The sequence below is a fragment of the Simochromis diagramma genome, unplaced genomic scaffold, assembly GCF_900408965.1.
Source record: "Simochromis diagramma unplaced genomic scaffold, fSimDia1.1 OVJJ01000343.1, whole genome shotgun sequence".
NCBI lineage: Eukaryota > Metazoa > Chordata > Actinopteri > Cichliformes > Cichlidae > Simochromis > Simochromis diagramma.
This window is the reverse complement of record NW_024386831.1, coordinates 3,190,520-3,202,155: the sequence shown is the minus strand read 5'-3', so window position 1 is coordinate 3,202,155 and position 11,636 is coordinate 3,190,520.

Sequence of the window (11,636 nt, the reverse complement as noted above, 5' to 3'; positions counted from 1 at the left end):
GGAGGGAGGCTTCAATCCTTAGTCTAAACTTCAGCAGTTTCACTCAGGTTCGGTGCGATCAACCTGTTATAATCTGTGTCTGTGACGCATCGAGAGGCTGTTTGTGATTTACTGCGCTAATCTGCTTAATTGGAACTTGGATAATTGCACATTAAGACACAATTAAATGCTATGAATCCCTTCTTTGGTCGAACTTCAAATTAGCTGACGGTCATTTAAGTTACGTTTTAAGGAATGAGAAGATTTACAGCGACGACCCAAGGAGGTTTTTACTCAGAAATGAGACGTCCAGGTAGATAATTAAAGTGAAACCTCTCCGGTGTGAGAGGGAGAGGCATAACGGGCAGCTGTTCAAGCTGTCGAAATGCTGAAAAATGGGTCCAAATTTCAAGAGGAGAAATTTTAAAAGCCATTAGTGGGTTACAGGGGCGACAGGCTAAGCAGAGATACTCAGACTTTCATCTCACATGTTTCCTCCTCCAGGTTTGTGGTTGGTTTGTTCATTGAGCCCCTCGTCTTCAGACTAGCAGCAGTAAATTTCATCCACTATAGAGTTATCAAACAGGAAAACTACCCCCAAATCTCAAATCTGTTCTTTGTATCAGGCTTTAAACATGTTTATCATAACATAAGAGTCTATGGGGACGGAATCACTGCTGCAGCCTCAAGTGAATCTCAGAAGAACTGCAAGTTTTGGCACCCGAGCCATTTCAAATGCCACAGTGCGAGCTGAAGGTCATCGCTCGATGGAGCCAGCAGGACTGCATTCCCTCTGCTGCACCCAGGAACTCTGTCCCTAAACAGAATCAGTAAAAATGAGTTCAAATTCATCCACTTCTTGTACTTCACTAAATTTGAGGCATCAGCAGTAAGTTTAGCCAAGTGTGCTGCAGCTCTAGTTTCTCTTTATGGCAGCTTCCGAGTATCCTAACATGACTGATGGCACACTGGGAGCCATTATGCACCGAGCCTTTTAAAACAGCAACACTAATCAAAGATGACTGGCCATCGGATCAGGAAAAAAGATCCCTCGGCGTGCATGCAGAGTGTGGTCAGCATCTTAAGAGCACAAGAAAACAAAAAGTCCAAAATGAACCCAATTTGCCTGTGAAATATGAGACGTTTGTGTCTTTGGGAAATGTTATTAAATTGGTTGCTGTGCATCAAAAGGAAATCATTATGTCAAAAAAGAGGAAGACGCTGGGACATTCGCTCTGACAGCTCAAACCGTGCAAGGTTACAAGAACCTTGATGCTTCCTGAGCTGCGGGAAGGTCCAATATTTTAAGTTTCTCTGCTGGCACCAGGCTCCACGCTTTATAGCTTCACATTCCCCCCACTCTGGATCTAATGGACCGCCCTTGACAGATGTGGTAACTGAGCAATGAGACACTAACACAAAATATTTCTCACGTGTTCATGTTTCAAAAGTAACGTGCTGAAGAAGTGTGAACGTAAACTGGGAACCTGCTCAAAATGACAAACAGACTCGACTAAGCCACAAATGCTGCAGTCACATGGACAGGATTTTAAATCCAGTCTGTTTGTTTCATAGTTCCAGCTCAGGCCAATCGCTGGGAAAACCCACAGCTTTTTCCTAAAACAATCACACAGTTAGATGAAAGAACAGGCTCAGAATCAGCTGGCACGGTTAAATCAAATATTCATGTTAAAAGACGGTGATTTTCTGATTTAGCAGTGTCGTGTTTTTAAGTTTCTATTACTCTGGGTACATTCAAATAGTCCAAAAATAATTCTCTGACTTCCTTTTCCTAACCACTTTTCCTTGATTCTGATGGAAAATGTCATGAGGTCAAGGAAAAGTGTGAAGGACACTTGAGAAGTACTTAGGAAAGAGAATAATGGATTGGATTTATATAGCGCTTTTCAAGGCACCCAAAGCGCTTTACAATACCACTATTCATTCACTCTCGCATTCACACACTGGTGGAGGCAAGCTACGGTTGTAGCCACAGCTGCCCTGGGGCAGACTGACAGAAGCGAGGCTGCCGTATCGCGCCATCGGCCCCTCTGGCCAACACCAGTAGGCGGTAGGTGAAGTGTCTTGCCCAAGGACACAACGACCAGGACAGAGAGCCCGGGGATCGAACAGGCTGTGCCTGCATTTAAACTTGACTTGACTCTTAAAAAATGGACTACAAAACAACATGCTAATGTGTTCTTACTCTGCTGTTTCAAAGGTTGGAAGTTTTGAGAAGAAAAAGGAACATTTTTTGATTAAATTTTTACATTTATTTTAAGTTTAGCTGTTTAATACGTTTTGTAGCTTTAAAGGTTTTCCTGCTAATAAAGATGTCTACCATGGCCATTCATGCTACACCAAAGCAATTAACTAATTAAATTATAGAAATCTTCCTGTTTTTTGTTTCTTTTGTGTGTGTGGTTATTTTTTTACAATGGGTTCACACAGAAATTGATATTTTACAGGACAGTCTGAGCAATGAGATACTGGAAACCGTTCTGTAATTTATCTGTAAATATTTCTTAGATTTATAGCTCAAAGAGTCATGTGGACAGATTCCTTTCTTTTAGTACAACAGCATTTATCATGCAGAAAAATACTGGAAGCCACCAGTGCTCAACCTCCTAATAGATAAATCTATGATATCAATTTTAAAATCCTTTGTCACTTTGTTCTCAAGTTATTGCATTCGCAAGACTTTTAGAAAGCTTGCCCTCTGAGGTCACTGAGATTCAAACTCATCTGAGATTTTTTGCAGATACTCGTATGGCACCAATTTAAGAAGACTGGTTATTCTACAGAAATGTCCAATTTTTTTAAATTTATTTTATTTTTCTTCCTTTTTACATCTGTCACATGCACCGCTTTTTTGTCACTGGTGTTACTCCTTTGGCAACTTTAAAGGCTTTTATGAAATATTATTTCCTCAATCTCATCAGCACATGTGGTCAGAGCCACAGAAGAATAATGGTGCAACACATCAGGAGACTATCAACCAGGATCTGATTATATGATGTTCATTTATTTGCTATAATAATTAAAACATTTGAAAACGTTAAAAATGAGTAATGACATCACATCACAACCCTTAAGTGTGACAAAATTCAATGTAAAATTATTAACACCTTTAATATGACACATTTTACTGCCACATCCTCTGCAAAGACAGAGACAGCACATCGGCACCAGAAAGCAGCGTTTTGCTACTTAGTTTAAGGTTATTTAGTTCCCTTGAGTACTTTAACCTCATTAGTGTTTTATTGTTTACTTTTGGTAGTTTGAAATTTACTTTTATTTTTTAAAACCTCACATTAACAACAGTGACAAAATGACACAATAAAATATTAGTATTCTATGTTTAAAACTGTACGTAAGCGAAGTACTTGTGTAAGTAAATGTACTACCATACTTGGTTGTGGCAATGGGAGGGTCGGTGCCACCCCCAGCACCCCACTCTAGACTCACCCCTGATACTTTATAGTTATACTTTTGCAGATTTCTGCAGATTTCCACTGCTGTGAACAAGATTCCTATAATAGCTCTGTCCAAGACTCAGGATGTCCTCACCTGGTTGGAGGAAAACTAAAAATGTGTGATTAAAAGCGTGAAAACTGGACAGAGAACAGTATGAGGCAGCAGTGTGGTGGCACCGTGTGCTGTAGGTGTTGGGTTTGAGTTAAAGGGGATTTAGAGTTCAGAGGATAAACCAAACCAGATGGCCTGAGACCTCAAATACCCAAATGTTACCCACAGCCAGAGTGGGGGTGGCTGCATGGTTTTATTTGAGCCACTTTCCTGTTTTCGTTTTTATGCCAGCATCATCTCCCATCAGCTATATGCACATAATTTGTATTAACAAAATAGATTTCTGTGGAAACATGATGTGGGCCAAACCGTTCAGTGTCATTAATATTAATCAAAGACAAGCCAGAAACATTTTGTGAAGTTACTCGCTGTCATGCTGAGAGGTCAGGCACGGTGTCAAGACTTCATCGCAACTTTGATTCAAGATTTGACGAGATCAAAAGACTCTTTAATGTCAGTCCAACAGATTTCAAAAGCTCAAGACGCATGATTGTGTTTATAATGATGGTCCTGCGGCAACATTAATTTTGATAAGAGTGGTTTCAGTTTCAGTCTAAATCTTTAAAAGAAAAGAAGTAAAGGGAACCTGTTGTGCCGTTTCTTATTTCCTTTCATAGACATGCTCCGTTCTAGTGGTGGATGATCGCATTGTTCAGCCAGAGTTTGAACAATGAGGTTCAAATAATTCCTGAGCACTAAAACAGTCCGTAGACAGCTGGAAACACTCATTTTATCACAGTTTTTAGATTTGGATTACGGCGGTTTCTCATGTAATCTCATTCAGCTCAAATAAATTGCATTTTTAAAATGCCAAATGAAAACAGCAACCTTATAATATTCCAGAGAAAACCCCAGCAATTAGAATCCTAATCCCCTCTGAGCAAACACTTGGTGACAGTGGGAAGGAAAAACTCCCTTTTAACAGGAAGAAACCTGTCGGCAAATACCCGATAACTGCTAGCCCAGTGGTAATAAAAATTGAAATGCTTTACTACCAGAAATGTAAAAGGTTTGTCTTCAAACAGCACTACAGCCTGTATGTTTTAAAAGGTGTAACTTTTACTTTGAAGGCAAACAGTTCCCATTTCAAGTTTGCATTGTACTTTTCACACTTTCACTGCAGCTTGGAGAGTAGGAACAGATGGGGGTCACTGGCAGGTATGTGGGCTTGCATGATTGGGACTTTAATGAAATGCTAATTTCTTTTGCTTATTTTTTTCACACTTGGCTAGCAGTTTCCAGATTGTTGCAGACCAGTTTCTAAGCCCAGGCCTTTTTGGTCAATCTTACACTGTCACCACAATTGTCACATGTGCAAAATGACGAACAACTTAATGGTTAGTGGTCACATCTCTGCAAAGCCTCATTATATCAGTAATACAGTCATCTCAGGATGTTTGCAGCTTGTACAAAATATTTTTTTATTAATAATTTTGTATCTATGGACAGTTTCTTCTTAATAATAGACAGATCCTTTTGGAGGTCATTAAGGCTTAAAATCAGGGGCATGGCCTGACACAGGCGGCTATAAATGGATCATCTCTATACTGTGTTTGTGCTGTCGGTGCCTTTTGGATAATTTCTAATGCAGTTATCAGAAGAATAATATACCTTGTTGTGCAGTTATTTGTACTAACAGACTGTTAAGAAGTCTGTGCTCCTGTCATGCTGAGAAAAATTCTAAGATTTATTTATTGCTTTTGAGTGTTTTATGGAGACAGCTGGTATCAAGCTGTCTAGCATTCATTAGTTGAAAACTCAGCGCTTTGTCTTCTCATCCAAGTCTATTTCCCAGGCTCCAGAAACACCCAACGTGGCCAAAATGCTAAAATTGAATCTTAGAAACCAGGTGGGGAGTTAATAATGACAGCAACCATCTTTCTATACAATAAACTGAGTGGCTGTGAAAAATGAGATAACTCTGGATTATTTTTGAAGCAGGCTGCATGTGTAACATAACTCCATATGTTGCAGTAAAAGTGTCTGTTCATTATTAATCATAAGCTGTACTGTACTCTTTATTTAAGAAACATATAAATGCCAGTTTGATAAGGATCATTCCTCATTTGACTTTGTATTTTCATTTTCATGTGAACACAGTGTTTGGATGCCCAGCAGGAATTTGCTCCCAGCTTGAGAAGCTCTGCTCCAGCGCCTGTGACATGTTGGTTGGCTTTCTGCAAACTGTTTACTTTTTATTATTAATTTATATTTAAACTGTTTCCATTGTTGTGAGACAGTTAGAAAAGTAAGCTAGACTCAGATGGTTGAATTGCCTCTGCAGGGCTTCCACACACAGAGCAGAGTTAACACTGAGATATAAATGACACCATAAGGGTGTACTTCAGTCAGAGACAGTGGGTATAATGATGATGGTTGTCACAAATCACTGGGTTGTGCTTAATGTACTTCAAACTTTTTTTTAATTTTTTTTAAATTTTGTGGCCCTGTGTTCTTTAGACCAACTGTACAGCTGTTGCAAAGGAGGACACTATCCAGGAGCCACGAGGATCTCATTCTGAACATTCATTCTGCTCCAGACCAGAAGCCTGTGCTACAAAACAGGATTAGGTGCTTATGTAACAGGGTCATAAATCACATCTTGTTATAATAACACAAAATGTGTTGTAAACCCCCAAACCGTTCCTTTTATACCTGACTTTTAGAACCTCCAAGCCTGTAGTTATGTTCATTATCAGTTAGAGCCCATCCTCATTGTTGTTCATCTTTGGTGCAACCCTATAAATACAGTGTACATCTTTTGCCTCTCCCCTTTTCTACAATTCCCCTGTGGGAGAGGTTGGTGTCATTTCTTTCCAACACTGTAAAACACACATATAATTCATATTTAGCCACCCTGATGTTTCTGATTGCAATTTTAGTTCAATTATTGTCATCATTATGCCTGTTTTTTGTTAGATGCTATAAATGTGTAGTATGTGTGTGCCACATATGTGTTCTAGGGAACGTGAATGCTAACATGAACAGATAATTCTTGCTAGCTTGGAAGTTGTGGTGACTTGAGCTAACCCTCTTCCCTACTGTTTGTATTTGGTCATAGGAGCTGGAGTGGGCAAGCTATTTATTTGGAGGTCTTTCTTTCTTTTACCTTTTATCGTCAGACACAACGCAGAACCACACCGGTCACACTTATCCAGGTAACTTCAGGTGTAACCCTGACAAACGAAATTCGCAAGCAATTTTAAATCAGTGTTATTGTTCTATAAGGATTAATACGTGATCCTAAACAGAACACTTGTAAGGACTTGTTTACCACCAGTGTTGGTCAAGTTACTTGAAAAAAGCAATCAGTAACTAATTACTGATTTCTTCCCCCAAAAGTAATCCAGTTACTTTACTGATTACTTATTTTCAAAAAGTAATTAGTTACTTAGTTACTTTTTAAAAACATGATTTACAACCTGAATAGGTAATAAAGCGATAGATCTTTCAGCCCAGTTCTACTTTTTCTGCATAATCCATCATACAAAATGTAATCAAATGGAAAAGTCTCTTTTTAAAACTTGTTTTATTAGTTTTATTCTTTTAACTTTATGCATCAAGCAAAAATGTAATTATATACAACATTCTCTGACTGGAAGAAATTTGTTTAACATTTAAACCTATTTTCTGCATATTCCAGCACATAAAATAGGTTTTTGTGTTTACACTCACTCTTTCAAATAAATGCAAGTGAAACACAGCAGAAAATAAATAAAATCAAAGACTCAGTCTTGTTGCTCTATTTTCAGCTGTATAGCAGGAGCAGGGCAGGCGGATGTTTGCCCTGGTGCAGGTGTGCCGCAGCGGTCAGTGGAAGATTCCGTGGCAGCGCACTCGGTGCTCGCTCGGGAAGTTTGGGGTTTTTTTTCGCTGTAAAAAGAAGTTTTCTTCCCACGCACTGTACAACGGACACTAATGTTTTTGTCACTTTTTACGGAATCAAACTCAAAGTAAGGTCAGTACTTCCACGCGTTAAATGCTGCACGCTCATACTCTCTCCCGCACTCCATATATTATCCATTGTTGATCTGCACACAGCTGTTGCCACCAACGTTGCACTCGCTTACGTCATTGTCATGAGACACTCCCGCAAAAAAATCACAGCTTTAGTAACGCAGTGTGCTTACGGGAAAGTAACAGTAATCTAATTACCTTTTTTGCAATAGTAATCCCTTACTCTACTCATTACTTGAAAAAAGTAACGCGTTACTGCCCATCTCTGTTTACCACACATCAAATTTGTGCACACACTAATATTTTAAAAGTTAAGAATAAATACTAAAACATGATTCAGACCGTTAAACGCCAACAGTGCTGAAGCTGAAAGAATAAAACTGTCTCCCTGTCTCTTAGTTTAATGGAATAACCATTGTAATCTGTCAGCTTCTCCCATGTCCTAATTATACAGCTGCAGTCTAATACTGATAAGCGTAATAGCTTAGAGAGTTAATTCCTCTGCTGGCATTACTTACCCATGTGAAATAGTCATGAAAAAAACAATCATTTTTCATGTACATGGACATGAATTGTCCATACATGAATTGGGACAGGAATAAGTGAGTAATAAATTTAAATAGGAAATGAATAACGTGTTTGTCCATAAAAGTGAGCAGGAGCCAGTATGACCATCAAGAGAAAGCTTGAAAAGAGGCTCATATTTCTGATATATGTATGTATCCTGTATGTATACTTTTGACCATGTGTGGCTAAGAGAAAACCCTAAATAAATTCAAGGTTGTACACCCGACTCTTGTTTTTTTAAGTCATTAAAGATGTTTGCTGTACTCTATTTCCTCTCTAGAAAGAGAACAGTTGAAAGAAATAATTAAATATCCAAAACTATCATGATATTCATGCCAACGATTGTATGAGTGCACATAAACCTCTGACCACAACTGTATAAATTACAGGCCATGGCACTGTTACCTTCTAAAACAATCACAATACCTTGAAATAACACAAAAATATTATTAACAGTTCACTATAACTGTGATTAGCAGTCATGGACCATTTACACTCCAGATATCGTGGTGCATGGGCCTTCCTTCCTTTGAACACAGGGTGATGGCTAAAGATACTTTAATTTTTTACAAACTGCTCTGCCTCACTATTTTCATATACGGAATGTGTTAATAGTAGATGTCATTACATATCTATAAGCCAAGTTTTTACAAATTGTAACTGATGATACGAGTTATGTTTCATTAACTATCAGCCGCAAAAGCTAACTTCCCTAACTTGGTTTGAAAAAGCACCACATCTTATCTCACATGGCAATTTCCCATCCAATAATTACCAAAAATCCAAATTCTCTATCCTTGTATTTATGCATTTAAATTGTCTGCCTAACCACGTATCACATGATGACCCTGAATACTGAACCCCAGCTTGTGGGCTCTGAGAGAGTAAAAAATATTAATCAGCATAATTCATACCGTTACACATCACCAGGCCTAAAGCTGAAATAAAGTCTTACACAAATCTAAATCTTAATTTAATGGACTAACCATTGTGATCTGCCAGCCTCCCCAATGTCCTAATTGTACAGCTGTAGCCTAATACTGATAAGCGTAATAGCTCATAGTTCATTCCTCAGCTGGCAGTAGACTTCCCCATGTCTGTCAGGGTCTCATGAGAAAATGTGAAATAGTCATGAAAAAAAAAACAATAGTTTTTCATGTAAAAGGACTAATTCGTAAGTAATGTGGAAAATGTATTTAATGTAATAAGCATGTATTTTTTCCAGGGAAAGTGGGCAGGAACCAACATGCTCATCAAGAAAAGAGCTTGAAAACCGATGTATTTTAACCCAAACCAGAATTACTCCAAACCTAACCCAATAACCCTTAAATGCCAAGACCTAAACAAGTAGCTGTTAATGCTTAAAATTAACCACTTGACATTTTTAATTAACAATTATACTGTCAGTATGACTCAAATTTGGACGCTGAAATGATTTGCTCCATTACTTCCAAATGCAGACTTCCAATTGCTGATGTTAGGAATCCAGTTGATGCAAAGACATCCTAGATATGTTGGACTTGTGTATAACACCATCAGCTGGTTGGGCTTCATTTTGTAGCCCATCTATCTAGATTCCTCTCTACCAGCCAAAGCAATTCAATGACAACACACAAACAACGTCCTTAATGTCGTCCCAGTACTGAAATCGTTTATTTTTTCTCTGACAATAAACAAAGAATATCAGTAATAAACAACTCTCAGTTAGTACTGATAAGATGACACAAGAACATCACTGTTATTATTTGGATTCTGGAAATATAAAGACATTTAGGAGGAGAGTTACTGTGATAGTGAGTGACAACAAGTGCTAATAAATGGCAAAATACACTCATCAGTGCAAGGTACAAATACAGGACATTGGAGTAAATGCTAGAAAAATACAACCCTTGTGAGAGTGACGCTCTTCGTGATGCGAGCTGTTTTAAAAACACAGACGCCATGCTTCATCTACCCGTATCAGTGCAGCCAATCTGTTCCCTGATCCTCGTCTCACGCTACATATTTATTACACATATAAATGTTTTGCTACTGCTGCATTTTTACAAATATTACCATCAACAAAGAAGAGGTAAATACAGTTAATACTGATGATAATGTGCGGTGCTTTGTAGCTATACATCATGTGAAAAGAATATGGCTATCATCACCTTGATGAGTCTGATATGTAGATTCAGGTGCATTCATGTTCTGTATATGCAATCAGTTTCTTACTGATGGTGTGAAAAGATGCATCTCGGCAAATATCTACACATGATAAGTAACGATAAAAGTTCAGGGGGACGGGTGGGTTAAAATCGTCAAATGTGCCGGGATGCATTCGGAACACCAAAAACAGCAGATTAAAGGACACAGTGTACTTCTTAAAGACAGAGACTCAGATATCTTACAGATAAATGTGCAGAAAAGAAGTGGCAATCGGGAAAGATCAAGACAGGAAAGAGAGGATTCACGTGTATGTGACTTTAGAGTTCTTCTACTTTCTGAAACAAAGTGGTAGAACTGTTAGCTTTTGATAAGTTGCGAAAAGTTCGACTAAAAAACTTGCCGTGTAATTGAAAACTGTCACACTGTTGATTTCCACAAGGGATGCTCTCGAGTTAGTAAAAATAAGGGGGGTCTCTGTACTTTTGCTTGCCTTGAAAATTTCAGAAAAGTGCAACCCTTGAATTGCTGCCAGATATCTGAGTCACTTTATTAAAAAAATAACACCAAACAGTGAGCTAGTCATATTTGTAACACAAAAGAGAGAAGAACAGGACACAGTGTACTTCTTAAAGAGATAAAACATGCAAACTGTGAAGCGGAAAATATTAAGTCCAGGAAAGAGAGGATTCACGTGTACGTGATTCCGGCTGAAGCACATCTTAACTGTGGCAACGTTCTACATTCCCAAACTCAGAGGTGGAACTCTTGGCTTTGATTTGCTTACGCTAAGAAGCTGTTCTACTATATTTCTTGTAAAAACTAGAGAGGGTCTCTTGAATTAGTCCAGAAATAAAGATGTTCTGCTGGAGCCTAAAAATGTAAATGTCCTTCACCATTAGCTTCATAGAGCTTCCCCTGTTCTGGACTACTTTACAAGTGCCCCATAAAACAGGATGTCCAAAGAGCTGAAGTTCTCAATATATTTACAAGTTCTTTAGTTTACCTTAAATATGAGCAAAGCAATGGAAGAGTTCAGTCCAGCAAAAAAGACGTAACTGGTCTTTTGTTGCTGTGACAGAAACGTGTACATGTGAATCCTCCCCTGCTGGATCTCTTCACATGCTTTAATGAAAGCTGTACGTATTAAAGTTTAATCCACAGCTTCAACCAGAGACAATAAATTTCCCTGAGCTAGCATGCTGACAACTGGGTGCGTTACCACTCTAAGATTACATGCAAAACTCACTGCTTTGTCCTGATGTCATAGCTGTGGAAACGCACAAAAAGCAGCTCACATGTGAGGAGTTTAAATTCAAAATGAAACGTGCAACATTTACCTACAAAACAGTGTCGGAGTATGTGAAATAATATTTAAGCTTTTTTTTTTTTTAAACTTC